At 48.3% G+C, this 14803-nt stretch overlaps 1 long non-coding RNA gene across 1 annotated transcript; it reads right to left on the bottom strand.

Moving 5' to 3' along the window:
* Window positions 1–3926: 3926 nt before the first annotated feature.
* On the bottom strand, window positions 3927–4591 carry LOC123867818. The gene is made up of 2 exons (XR_006796516.1): window positions 4386–4591; window positions 3927–4095 (listed from the first exon to the last, which is right to left on the bottom strand). It is a non-coding gene; the product is annotated as an uncharacterized LOC123867818 (long non-coding RNA).
* Window positions 4592–14803: the final 10212 nt, after the last annotated feature.

Genomic DNA, 14803 nt, shown 5'->3' with positions numbered 1-14803 from the left:
TTGCTCAAGCCATCACCCCTCTTTATTTTGCAGTGAGGTAAGTTAACATGTTTTTTGGCAGCCCTATCAGCGTTATAACTAAAGTATGCAACTGACTTCAGAACGCTACTTATCTTCGCCTACTATACATTTTTTTCAAAAACCTAGTCTATAATGCTTTAGTAAGGTTTATATTCGACTGTGACATTTTAAATTGCTTAGACTTGTTGTACTATGACGTTTTTCATACAATTGTTTAATAATTGATGCTATGGCGTGATGTAGGCGAAGTTAGGCAAACACACCCATACTTCGCCTAATCACTTTGTGATCGAATTTTCCACCTTACTTCACTTGTTTTAAGACAGATTTTTGTCCTGTACAATAGCTTTGGTCCGAAAAAGTACTTTTATCATTCAGTGTTGCCAAATAACTTTCTAGTTTTAGCGCCAACTTCAAAATTATGTCAAAACCCAGGCGAAGTTACGAGTCACGACGGTACACATTTTTTTGCAATAAATTTTGTTTCATTGATCAAAAATTTTGTCTTATACTTTATTGATGTCCCTGAGTAACCTAATTACGTTTGGTATTTTATTTAAATAACATATTCAGAACCATAATATTTTTTTTTATTCTTACTCTTTATTTTAAGGAGTTTTTTTTCGTTTGGAATATGTCACTCCGTAAGGCCACATAACAAACCTACTTACTTGCGTAAGGCTTCCTTGTACAACCGTAACGGAGCCCTAGCCTCATCCGACAGAGGTTGGGATAGGGCTCCGTTACAGGAGGTACCAGCCAGGTAACCTCCTCGTGTGCCTGAGTGTTCCGAATCCCTTTCGGGAAGAGCAGCGCTTGGGCCGGTGTACCCTGGTAACATGGTTAACGATTCTCTTCATGGAATATTGTTAGCCATGGCTAATTGACCTGGCGGGGAGGGGGTGTTGTCCACGCGTCCCTCTGAGTTTCCTTAGCAGAGGGCGCAGTAGACGCACCCATGAGGTATTGCCCCAGGAGCGGAGGGTGTGGCTGTGTTGGGTGGTTGGTGATGGGGCTTCATCACCCATCCAGTCACTGGCTGCCCCACCGGTCTCTCGCCTGTCCAGTTTGGTGACAGGTGAGAGAGATGTTGAGGGTGGGGAACGTGGAAAGGGAATTGCCCTTCCCGCGAACCCTAGCCCTCGGGAGGACCTGTGGGTGATGGACACGGGGTAGTCCGTCGCTCACTGTGTGGTCCTCGGGTTGGTTGGCGTGCTGTGGTTCCGGTATGCCTCTAACGGTGTTTGGGGGCACGTAGTGTCCCAGTGGTGGGTCTGCTGAAGCGGGTATCCGCTGGCGGAGTAACGAGGTGTTTTCGGTCCCTTGTGCTCCGTCATCAGCGGTGGGATGGAACTTCGTGAGGTTTTAAGTCGTTAGGAGTCCGACTAAAAACCGAAACCGAAACCGAAAGTCCGACTTACACTACATTATTATCTTACAAATGCAACAACTGACTATTAAAAATTGTACAATGTTACCTGTTTAAATATTTTCTTTAATTTGCGTATTAAACGAGTTACAATCCGTAAACTTAAAATTAGTTCAGTAAATAATAGATTACATACATAAAAATACCACAGCATATGTAAAAGAGAAACCGAAACTAACAACAATATAAAGTTAAAAAACTATAACCCGACTGCGATCGTTTTAGTAAACGCTGAAATATTATAGTAAAATTGTTTTTCTGTCGCTTAGTATATTTTAATGTTGTTGTACATTTATGTTCATGAACTCGGAATTTTCTCCTCTTTCATTTGACATCTAACTCGATGCAATAGCAAAAAAAATTTTTAGAGACTCCCACTTTTTTGATGTAACATCCTATGGTATTGACCTAACGTCAATATTTTTCGTATAAAATGTAGACTATGTCACCTGGACCTTTACAACGAATCAATTGACACCTCATTCATCAAAATCGGCCCAGTAGTTAAGGCTAACTAAACTACGGTGGAACAGATAGAATCTGGATACAAACATACAATACATTTATGCCCAATTTCACCAACGACCCATAAGATTTAAGTGACCCATAAGCATATTTAGGGGCCAGTTAGGGGATCGTTTCTGTTTCACCACTTTTAAAGGGTCTCTTACTGACTAAACGGTCCTCTAAATATATGAGATGGAATATTGGTCCCATAAGTGACCTCAAAACGACAACATGGACTGCTAAAATCATAACCCTTCCTTTTGGCTTTGCCGCAGTCGGGTAAAAAAGAACCCATATTTATTATTTACTATATTTTATGCTGTGTTATTTGTGGTTAAATCAGATTCCGTAAGCAGTGTTACGAGAAACCTCGTGTTCAATATTACTTCTCTCGGTTCAGTTGTTTTCCCTAGAGAGATTCCCCACAGTTTTCGAGAGCTATTAGTATTGGAATAACGTACCTACTCAGAGATGTTATAGATGTTATTATATCATATCATATTATGTATAACATCTGTAAGAATCAGAATTCAGAACAAAGTTGTTTAACTACTTATTACTCGAAGACCGATTTAAGTATAAAAATATACTAGCGGATACCCGGCGCTAAGAAAACGATGTAGTACCTAATGCATAGTTTAAGTGGTCTAAAACCATCACACAAACTTTCGCCTTTATAATATTAGTGTGTTTAGTGTGATAGTGTGACGTGATAAGACCTACCTACCTGCCAAATTTCATGTTTCTAGGTCAACGGGAAGTAGGTACACTAGGTTTTCTTGACAGACACGACAGACGGACAGATGGAAAGACAGACAGACAGACAACGAAGTGATCCTATATGGGTTCCTTTTTCCTTGTGAGTTATGGAACCCTAAAAATATGAGGCATTTGGACTCTCAGTGATAAAAAAATATGAGATATTTCACCGCGATTGATAGCCTCATCTGATGACCGAAAGATTGGCTCATTTTACAATTTTGAGCAAACCATGTCCAGTGCGGAAATGCAGCCAGTATTCTTGGCACCATTCCACGCGGGCATGACTTGTGCAGTTAATAAGTAGATGAAGCTATCTTTAAGTTTTAATGAAATACAATTTCACTAGATGAGTTTTAAATAAGTACGCTAATAACGCTTTTGAGCAAAAGTTTTGGCTAAGACAAACAACTTGAGAAAGCTTATTACTGTAAGGATTCTTCATCAAGTTTAAAGTCAAGAGCCTGCCTTAAGTTAATCACAATATACTTAAACCCGTACGTAAGTTAAATTGAATATTAACACTGAAACATGACTTAAGTATTTCAGAACTTCCTGATGAAGTTCCTTATAATCAATTTTAAAGTTTTATGGGAACTAATGAAAAAACAAAATTCAGCATTTCCTTGTAACTTAAGTCGGCGACTGAATGGGTAACCAACTTTGAAGGTCAGACTTTGGTGTATAGTTTTCTTCGTCCGTTCCCGTGGTCGCTCGGTCCCATTTCGCCCAATTATTATTGGTACGGGTTATGACCCCGAGCAAGGAACACGACGAATACTGGGTGGTACAGTTAACAACATCAATGTGCGATTCAAGAGGGAGTGTTGGAGGTTTCATATTTTACGTGTATATGTTACACCGAATGGCTTGGGGGATGTTGGTGGGTGGGGCCCTCACATTTCGATCAAGATGCTGTTAGTACCTTCCAACTGTCTCAAGAGTCTATGAGTCGCGGTTATTCTCACTAGAATCTGATAATAATCGTAACCTGAGCTTGTAACTATACGTTTACGTACACTTTTTCGCACGCATCTAAAAGATCCGGGAGCCTACCGTTTATGCATGTAGAGTTTCTTTACTATTTAGACCCCCATTAAAAAAGGATTTCAAATATTCCACCTGAGTAAAGCTCAGTCAGTTCAGTCCAGTCCAGTCCCGAAGTCAGTTAGTTAAGAGTTCGGAGAGCCGGGTGGCAAAATAAACAACATCAATGTATAATACAATTTATTGGGGCATCTGGTGCAGCGGTGTCATAGTTTCGCTTTCACTTGTTTCACGTATATCACCGAGTGGCCCGGGGGGTGGCGCTGGGTGGGCCTCACGTTCCGCTCGATCGGGAAACTGTTAGTGCCTTCCAACTGCCTCAAGAGGCCCAGCTGTGGAGCAAATGTCGTTATTAGAAAGGGGCACTGTTTGGTAACAAATACACGTAGTTTACTAGAAGGAACATCGCAAACATAACTTTAGGTAGGTACTAATCAAATGTAAAGACCATCGTTAATTAAACTTTTACTTCTTACAACATTTTTTTCACTTGCTTCGTTTTTTTAAAAGAAAACCTACAAAACACAAACATTTAAGAAACTTAGGTACTTAATATTTATTTTGCCGATGGTAAAAAAAGTAAACTTATATTATTTAGTAGCATTGAAATAATATAACATACTATAATGACCATCGCAAACAAATCTTCCACGCGATGTACACGTTTCATAGTGGTGTAAAAGCCGCAACGCTTATGCATAATTTGACTGTCTATGCATTAGTGAAAGCTTGATTTACATTCGTTTAGCACTCTCAAAGATTACGATTAAAGTAGACACGGCGGGAATAATTTATTTTATGTTACTTTTTAAATATATATTTGTTAGTTGTGTGTATTATGTAAGCGTGAGCGCAAGGGATTGACTAAATTATGTAGGTAGGTATGATATCACTGCAATAAAGGAATCCGTTAAGATATAATAAATATGCACTTGAAAAGATAGCTTTATTATCTACTTTACTAGCTATTGCATTTATCAGTTCAACATATTATTCATAATAGAATTCAATAAATTATGCACTTAATGCGTCTCTCTGAATAATCGTGTTAGCTTAGACCAAAAGGGGCGTTATAATTTAACTATTTTTATAAGTTATTAAATGTTCCTTCATATTAAGCTTGCGCGAGGACATAAGCCACAACGCGTAGAGGCTTATCAAGAGTTTTAATCTTTAAATAACCTAACTGCAATATTAATTTGACCGGGGCGCAATTGCTATTGCAACCACTCAATCAAATTGGCGACCTAAACACAAAAGTATTTAATAGTCGTTGAGTCTCGAGTCGGAGCGAGACTGGCTTAAATCATCTCGAGGTCGTCCACGCGGACCCTTTCGGGTCCCGGGGTGACTGGTCAGGGCGATGGCCCTCTTCAGTGGTGGCTACGCCGCCTGCGACTGCGGGCGGGGCACGGGGTTGGACCACTGGTCTGGGTGTCAATTCCGGATTGTCATGTCCGGTAGTGGCCGCACGGCAGTGCGATCGAGCCCGCGGATGTTCGCGAGCGATCGGCTACTGCGGCGGCGTGGGATGTCCGTGAGGCTAACGCCCGCGGCTCGGCGAGGTCGAGCCCGCCGGCGATGTTCCGGCGAGCGCCCGTCAGCCAGCGGCGGGGAAGCAGTGGTGTCTTTTCAGGTAGTCAGGTCACGTGGCAGACCTAACTTGTCCGGCGGACGCCGATGGTATGGCGCGATGCCCCGCAGGTGCTGGGCTTGCGCTCCATCGGCGCGCGCGAACATCGAGGTGCTCAGGCGGCGAACGTGGTCGTCGAGGCTCTCCATGCGCAGGTCCCTGGAGATGACCGCGTTCCGTACGAAGCGTGGAGCTCCGGCGATGGTGCGGAGCGCTAGCGACTGCTGCGCCCGCAGCGACTTGCGGTCCGTTTCGCTTAGTAACGCGTACCAAGCTGGGGCCGCGTAAGTGAGTCGCGTGCGGACGTACGTCTTGTAGACGCACAGCCTCGTACGGAGATGCAGGTGGGACGCCAGCACTGGGCGTAAGAGAGCCCGTGCGGCGCGCGTCTGCGCGACCACGTTCTTCACGTGGGATCGCATCTTGAGTCCCCTATCGATGGTCACCCCCAGGTATTTAGCCGAGGGCGTCCACTCGATGGTCTCTCCTAAGAGCGATACCCGTGGCGGCGGGGCAGTCCGCCCGAAGGATACCGCCTGAGTCTTCGCCACGTTGACCTTCAGCCTCCAGTCATTCAGCCAAGCGGGAAGTGCATCCAGTGCACGCTGCATTTTGATCGCCGCGTGCGGTCCTTTGATCGACTTTGTTATGAATGCAGCGTCGTCGGCGTACAACGCCAGCATGGCGTCGCCGACCACTGGGATGTCGTCCGTGTATCTGCCATAGCAGACGGGCGACAGGCAGCTTCCCTGAGGCACACCGGCTCGGATGGGGCGCTCCGTGGACAGGGCGTCTTCAACCGCCACTTGAAAACGTCTGTCTCGCAAAAAGGTGGCCACAGTCTTAACTACTCGACGGGGAATAGTAGACGTGGACAGCTTGTAGATGAGCCCGGTGTGCCAGACGCGATCGAACGCCTTCTCCATGTCGAGGAATACTGCAATGCACCGCTCTCGCTTGTTCATGGCGGCAGCGAGATGGTGCAGTACCCTCGAGACTTGGAGCGTGGTGGAGTGTTCGGCACGGAAACCGAACTGTTCGTCGCGTGGCTGAATGTGAGGCGTGATGTGCAGCAACAGCAACTTCTCGAAGACTTTCGAGATCGTCGACAGCAGCGTGATGGGACGGTAGCTCCCAGGCTGCATGATGTTTTTCCCCTGCTTCGGAATCATGATGACTCGGCCGAGCTTCCACGACGATGGGAAGTGCCCGGTGCGGAGTATCCCGTTGAATAGCCGCGTCAACGTCGCGATTGCTCGCGGGGGTAGGTGACGCAGGGCTTCGTTGGTGACTCGATCGGGGCCGGGCGCTTTGCGCAGTTTAGTTCGTCGAATCATCCGAAGGACTTGTCCAGGGGAAAATACGACGGGGTCTTCCGTCGGCGCTATCGGCGACTCGAAGTATGCCTCCAAGTGTCGCTCGATGGCTTCTTCGTGCTGCACATCTGTGGTCGGGTTCGGTGTGAACTGCGTCTCCAGGTGGTCCGCAAAGATCTCCGCTCGGTCCTCGGCACGGTAACGTGGGGTTCCGTCACCGGCCAGGAGGGGCCTAATCGGAGGCGGTTTCCCGGAGAGTCGGCGGCAAAGGCGGTGGATGCCGGACCAGTCATCGCCGGCTCGCTCGATGGTCATATGCCAAGACTCGTCAGCGATAGTTTGTAACGCTTCCGAGATCTTGGCGGCCAGAGCGTTGAGCCGCGTCTTCATGGTCGGGCACCGCTGGTTTTGCCATGTCCGGCGCAGTTTCCTCTTCTCCTCCAGCATCGCTTGGATGTAGGATGGGAGCTGGCGTGGTTTTCGCATGGCTGCAGTGTCGAGTCTGGACTCTCGAAGCGCGGTGGACATAGTCGCGCTGAGGTCCTCGGCGAGTCGGTCGACGTCTGCAGGGCTCTCCACTCTAAAGGACGGCGAATGCTTGGCCATGTGTTCGGCGAAGATTCGCCAGTCCTGGCGATGCTTTGGCGGAGGGAGAAGAGAAGTCATCGGCGTTGTCTTCAGCGTCAAGAGGACTGGTTGGTGGTCGGAGATGAGGTGGTCATCCAGTACGTCTAACGTCGGCGTGGCGGACAAGCCACAGGTGACGGCTATGTCGATGACGTCAGGCGTATATGCTGCGGCGTACGGGTAGTGCGTCGGGACCTCTGGCCCCAGCACCACGTACCCGTGGCGGTCTGCATCGTCCAGGAGGCGTCTGCCGTCCGGACACATGTGGTTGGAATTCCACGCCGTGTGTTTCGCGTTGAAGTCCCCGGCGATAATCGTGGGCAGTGGCGAGTCCAGCAAGGTGTGGACGTCAGCCACTGCGAGGCGATTCGTCGGCGGCTTGTAAAAGGCGAACACACGGGTGGGTTGGCGGTCAATGCAGACCTCCACGCCCAGTGCGTAGGTCGTCTGCAGCTGAGGTACTGGCAGCACTTGGTGGATGACATTCCGACGGACCAAAACTGCTAATCCCCGGTAAGCAGTCCCGATCGGCGAGGCGTGGTCCTCCCGGTAGACGTGGTATCCCGAAAAGTTCAACCGGTCTACTGGTCTGAGGTGAGTCTCGTTGATCAGGCCGATGTCCACTCGACGCTGAGACATCAGGTTCTTGAAAAGACGGGCTTTTTGTGACGAAAGCCCGTCGGCATTCCAGAATGCCACACGGAGCTCACTCAGAGCTGCAGAGCTCCATGATGCAAGCGAGGATCAGCGGGGCTGGATCCCGCTGCTCCTGGATTGCCAACAGAACCTGGTGTAGGGTGCCGATGACTTTGGTAAGTCTGGAGTCCAAGTGGCCGGGGGCCGGCTGAGGTGCCGGGCGCGGCGCGCCCTTCCGCTTCGCCTTCGTCTCCCTCGCGGGAGCGGCGACCACGGTGGGCTTGGACTGGGCGGCGGGCGGCGCGGGTGCAGCCGCCGTCGGGCGCTTGGTGGGAGGCTGTGGCGCGGCGGGAGCCGCGGATGCGGCCGCCGTCGGGCGCTTGGCAGAGGGCTGTGGCGCGGCCGGCGCCGTGTCTTGGCGCGGCTGCGCGCGCTTGCCACGTCTGCGGCGGCGCTTGCGGCCCGGTTGCTGCTGTGGCTGGTTGGCGGCAGCCATGAGCGAGCCGGGTGCGTCGGCCTCGGTTGTCGAGGCGGCGGCGGCGGCGCGCGCCGGTGCGGTGCGCGCGACAGTGCCCGCCCTACGGTTCCGCAGCTCCTTGCGGAACACGGGGCAGTTGGCGTTGTTCGCCGTGTGCGCGTCGCCACAGTTGGCGCACGTCGGCGGCTCCTCTTTGGGGCGCGGACAGTCCCTGGCTGCGTGGTTTCCCGCACAGGCCACGCAGACTAGGGGTCGGTGACAGTTCACCGAACTGTGCCGCCACTGCTGGCACCTGTGGCATTGGGCGGGCCCCTTCCTGCCACGCCAGGCCTCGATGATGATGCCGGGCATACAGAGGAGCTCATGCACCTCGTATATGCCCGGTGTGATGTCTGGAGTTCGCTGCAGCTGCGCGAACATGAGGCATCCAGGCCTGCCTGGACGCGCGGGGATCGTCCTCACGTGCTCGGGGACGTATCCAAGTTCGCGCAGCTCTGCCTCGACGAGCTCCGGCTCTGTGTTCGCCGGCAGACCGCGGATCGCGACTTTGAGGCTCCTTTCAGCCGGCAGCGAGTAGCAGAACCAGGAGATTCCGCTGGCGCTCTCCAGCTGCGTAAGGTAGCGCTGGATGGCGCGGAACTCCTGGTCCGACTTAGGTATGAAGCGGACGCCCTTGCCAAATGGGCGTCCGTTGGGAGCGTGGCCGAGGAGCCTCTTCAGCTCGCGGAAGTGGGTGGGCCAGTCCGGCAGCACCTCCACGATCAGCGGAGGGTAGCGGGCGGCCTTCGACTTCGGCGCCTTGCTGGGGTCGACGGTGGCGGCGGCGGCGGGCGCTGGCGCAGCGCGCACTGGAGCAGCGCCCGACGGGGTTGTCTTGGGCCTCTTTGCAGCGGCCGCAGCAGCTGCGTAGGAGGGGCCGGGCTCACTCGCCGGCGCGGTCTCCATGGGTTCCGGAGACAGGGCCGGCATATTTGGTGGAGTGAAGGCCGGTGTTTTCTCTCCTCTCCTTTGCGGCGGAGAGGGAAAACGGCCCACAGCGATGTTGTGCTGTGGGGCCGGGAAGCGCGGCGCGCGCGGCGACGGAGAGAGAGTCGCCGGCGCGGCGGGTTGGAGCGATGCGCGCGGCGCGGCGGTCGGTGTGGTCGCGGGCGCGGGCGCGGGTGCGGCGCGCGGGGCGGCGCTCGCGTCAGCGCGGGACGCGGCCGCTCCCGGGTCGGCGCGGGACGGCGCAGTGCGGGACTCGGCAGACGGCGCGGCTGCGCGCGGGTCGGGGCAAGGCGCCACGGCGCGGAGATCGGCGCGGGGCGCGGAAGCGCGCGGGTCGGCGGCGCGCGGATCGGCGGCGCGCGGGTCGGCTGAGCTAGCCGGCCAGGAGATGGCCGGCAGCGATGAGGCCGGGGAGGAAGGAGCCGGCGAAAGTGCGAGTGGGCTCGCGGCGAAGGACTCTTCGCCGGCGCCCACTGCCGGGCTGTGCAGGGCTGCTGCGGCGCGGGCGGCGAGAGTCGCCTGGCCCGACGCGATAATAGCCTCTAGGGTGTCCGATGATCGGACGAACACCCTGCGGCGGATGGGGCGCGGGCGCGTCGCGCGGCGCTGCGGAAGCGGCGGTGGCGGCATGAAGCACTTTCCGCGCGTTACCACCGGCTTCTTGAACGCATGCGCACAGCGCGAGTCGCGGACGCGAGAGCGCTATCGGAGCGCTGGCGGACGAAACGGTGGCGGTCCTTGCCTGGCGTGAGCCCGAGACAAGGGTGTCGGCACGTCGACCCCACCGGCCCAGCTCCCGGGGCTTGCCGCTTGTGGCAGACCGGGAGACTAGACCGGGAAGCACGAACGCGTGATTCCGAACCACCCCCGCTGGACGCAGTGAGTTTCGGACAGGCAAGTCGCGAAAATGGTCCGAAAGACTGTAAGCGGGCTCCGAACGCCGGTGCGCAAACGATTCGAGCGCACTCGACGGCAGACGGGCTCGTCTCTGGCTTAAAAACCGTCAAGCAGCCGTATTTATACAAATCGATTCAAGATGGCTGCTCGGAAGCGATCGTGTGACGTCGAATGAGTCAAATATCTGTTTTATTATTTTAAATTTTAAATAGTTTTTTTGAAAAAGCTAACAGTCGGCCATCCAAATTGGGTCGTTCGACCTCGAGCGACGAAAATAAATATTAGGCCAGGTTGTCCAGAATACTAATAGGGGCACGGTTGTTCGTAATACTACGGGACCAGGGTTGTCCCGACACATTTTATTCTAGGACCAGGGTTGTCCCTTAAAGGGTGTTGAATGAGTGGACCAGGGTTGTCCCAACACATTTTATTCTAGGACCAGGGTTGTCCCTTAAAGGGATGAGTGGACCAGGGTTGTCCCAACACATTTTATTCTAGGACCAGGGTTGTCCCTTAACTTCGAACTATATTCATTTGTGAACTATATTTTGTATGCTTTAAGTGGATTTTTGCGTTAATTCTATCCCACTTTCTGAAATGTTAGCTTAGACCAAAAGGGGCGTTATAATTTAACTATTTTTATAAGTTATTAAATGTTCCTTCATATTAAGCTTGCGCGAGGACATAAGCCACAACGCGTAGAGGCTTATCAAGAGTTTTAATCTTTAAATAACCTAACTGCAATATTAATTTGACCGGGGCGCAATTGCTATTGCAACCACTCAATCAAATTGGCGACCTAAACACAAAAGTATTTAATAGTCGTTGAGTCTCGAGTCGGAGCGAGACTGGCTTAAAAACCGTCAAGCAGCCGTATTTATACAAATCGATTCAAGATGGCTGCTCGGAAGCGATCGTGTGACGTCGAATGAGTCAAATATCTGTTTTATTATTTTAAATTTTAAATAGTTTTTTTGAAAAAGCTAACAATCGTTCTTTTTTTGAATTTTTGAATATTGAAGGATTGCCCACAGTAATTTCTAAGCTAAGCGCGTACAAACAGAAATAGGGACTTTGTTTTATAATAAGACTAGCTAATGCCCGCGACCTCGTCCACGTGGATCTAGGTTTCTAAAAATACCATAGGAACTCTTTGATTTACTGGGATAAAAAGTTACCTTATCACTTTCCAGATCTTTAACTAAGTAAGTATATCCATACAAAAAATCACATCGATCCGTCGCGTTGCTCCGATGGATTACAGGACAAACAAACACACTTTCCCATCACTACCTATATTATAAATTTGAAGTTGTCTTGGTTTGTCGCATTGGTCCTTCAACCATGTAGAAACGGAGTGACGCGCAACGGATCGATATAATTTTTTGTATGGGTAGGTACTTATAGAGTTTTTAAACACACAAATCTACGTAGGCAAAGACGCAAGCTTCAACTAGTATACAACATGAGTAGTGATGAAGTCTTCAGAGATAGAGGCAGAGATCAGATGGAGGCATAGATGAGATAGTCCCAAAACAAGATAATCTGATAGTAGTGATAGATATTGTAACGTGTGGTATTTATTGTATATAAATATTAAAAAGAAAACATATAACTTCAAATCACTGATCTCCTTACGACTAGCGACATCTGTGCGTGGCGGGTGGAACTAGTTCGGCATCTTGGTGATGCTTGTAACAGACATCATAAAAGAATTTATTTATTATTACTAATTATTAATTTACGTTTGTTTAAATATTTGCCTTTTCCTTATAAAAGGATCTATAAAATACATTTGTAAAAATTTCACATGAGTTAGGGAGTTATTTTTAAAACTGACAGGTGGTCAGGAATCTGGGGCCAGAAAAAAAAAAAGAAAAAGAAAAAGAATTTGGTGTGACAGCTTGTCTTTCTTTTTTCGATTCGCCTTGCAGGAAGATGTCGTAGTTACAAATTTTAAAAATGATAACGATAGTTTAGGCTGGGAGTTTTGCTAAAAATGTTTTAGGATAAAGTTCTACCACGCGGCGGGTGGCTGTCGGCCATCACGATTTGGTGGCGACATGGGTGAAACGTGCGTGTTGTTATGTTGTTGTGATTAAGAATTTTTTGGAATTTAATTGAAATTTAAACAATTTGATAAGAAAATCATCATCATGGTCCCCTAACAACCTTATAATTTTAAAAACCATGATTGGGTTATAAAATAACGCTGAAATTTGAGAGTTAACACGCGTTTTGCTCGCTTCACGTTTGGATTGAGGAAGCGTGGACCGCCAGTAATCCATAGGAATCTCTTGCATCTTTTACCCTGCTCGTCCGTATGACACACGGCCACAGTCTGCATGAGCCGCGCGTCCGGAGCGAAGCTTGATTTTTCGGAACAGGTGTTTCCCTAAATCTTCAGGATATTAAGGTGGATTCTCTCCAACATATTAATTTTTTTTTTGTGAAGCTAATTCAACTATTTTTGTATTTTGGTTTACGTTTATATTAATTGATGGTTTACACTAGATTGTGACATATACGTTCCTAAAATCGTAACTTATCATTAAGACGAGTAACCTAAGATCATAGTGAGGTGCGTTGAATGCGGACAGCACCTTGAGATAGTATAAAGCATCTCTCATGTCTCTGTAACTAGTCGAGTTAACTTTAATTGTAAATCTATAACCAACAACAGAAGAATTAAATAACTATTTCTAAGGTACTCGAGGTTTCAATTTAATAATTATCTTTTTCCACATAAATCCCTGGCTGTACAGAGCTGATTCTGTTAGCGTGTCTAGGTCCTAGCAACGCACCTAGAGTTCCTGAAAGACCTAGGACCTGGATATGTTACAATATTATACAGGCTGTAACCAGAACGCTAGCAAAAACAAATACAGGTGATAGAACTGATGATTACTGATAAGATACCAAAAAAAACTGCAAAAAATTAGCAGAAAATCTGTATTTTTTAAAAGTTCATAATATATTGTAAACTAGCTGATACCCGCGACTTCGTTCGCGTGGATGTAGGTTTCTTAAAATTCCTGTGGGAACTCTTTGATTTTCCGGGATAAAAAGTAGCCTATGAGCTAATCCAGGGTATAATCTATCGCCATTCTAAATTTCAGCCCAATCCGTCCAGTTGTTTTTGCGTGAAGGAGTAACAAACATACACACACACACACACACACACACACACACACACACACACACACACACACACACAAACACACACACACACACACACACACACACACACACACACACACACACACACACACACACAAACTTTCTCCTTTATAATATTAAGTGTGATAGAATATCATACTAACGCTAGAGGTCAACGAACGTTCCGTAAATAGGTCACTCGAAGTTAAGGTCGCGTCATAGGTGGGGCATTGACCCGAGTTTATACAATGCACGCTATACAATGTGGGTTTTAAAAATACTAAATCACTAAAAATAGTTTAATAATAACTTAAATAAAGATTTGCTAGCGTTCTGGTTACATCCTGTATTTTGTACAATATGATGGTCTTATCATTGCATAGCCCTGAGTTTTTTCTCAGGCAACCATTTGTTTTAGGTGGTGAAATATAGTAGATAAGCTAAGAGATATTTTATACACCAATGAAAAATATCGACTAGATAGGCAATAAATAAAAGTGAAGAAAGACTGTTATTTATCACTTTTTTCTGCGGAGATTATTTTAATTTTGCCAATATTTTTGGCTTATCTGACTAGCACAGGCAATGGTTCATATTGCAATTTAGTTGGACACAACCTCTTCGAGATCTAAACTAAAACGACAGGACTATTTCACAAAATGATAGGAAAAAGGATCTCTCTCCGGTGACCTGTTATAGTTCCTAGTAGACGAAAGAGGAAAAAATCCGGTCAAGTGCGAGTCAGACGAAGGAATTCGAAGGGTTCCGGACCATCGTAACAGAAATCTCAAACCAGTATAATTTGCAATTAATGGCGGACAGCGTAATTTTGATTTGATTTAGTAAATTATTTCAGCAACACGAATCTTTATTTTTTTTTTGTTATGAAACCGTAAATTCACGGTTTTCGCATTTATCTCTTTACTTGTGCTATAAGACCTACGTCATGTTTCATGATCCTAGGTAAACGGGAAGTAGGTACCTAGTACCTACCCTATAAGTTTCTTGACAAACACGACAGAAGACAGACACACGACGAAGTGTTCCTATTAGGGTTCCGTACCTCAAAAGGAAAAACGGAACCCTTATAGAATCATTTTGTTTCCTTTTGAGGTAAGGAACCCTTAAAAATCTGAAAATCCGCCAGCGTTCCGGTGCGATGCCGCGAAGAAGCCGTCCAAGGGGTATTGTATGGGTTTAATAAAACTGTCATATCCCTTCCAAGTTAGCCCTCTTCGACCTTAGACTGCATCATCACTTACCACCAGGTGATATCGTAGTCAAGGGCTAATTTGTGTAGGAATAAA

Source organism: Maniola jurtina, chromosome 8 (genome assembly GCF_905333055.1).
Source record: "Maniola jurtina chromosome 8, ilManJurt1.1, whole genome shotgun sequence".
Taxonomy (NCBI): domain Eukaryota; kingdom Metazoa; phylum Arthropoda; class Insecta; order Lepidoptera; family Nymphalidae; genus Maniola; species Maniola jurtina.
The sequence above is the reverse complement of the archived record's forward strand: the minus strand, read 5'-3'. Positions and strand labels throughout refer to the sequence as shown.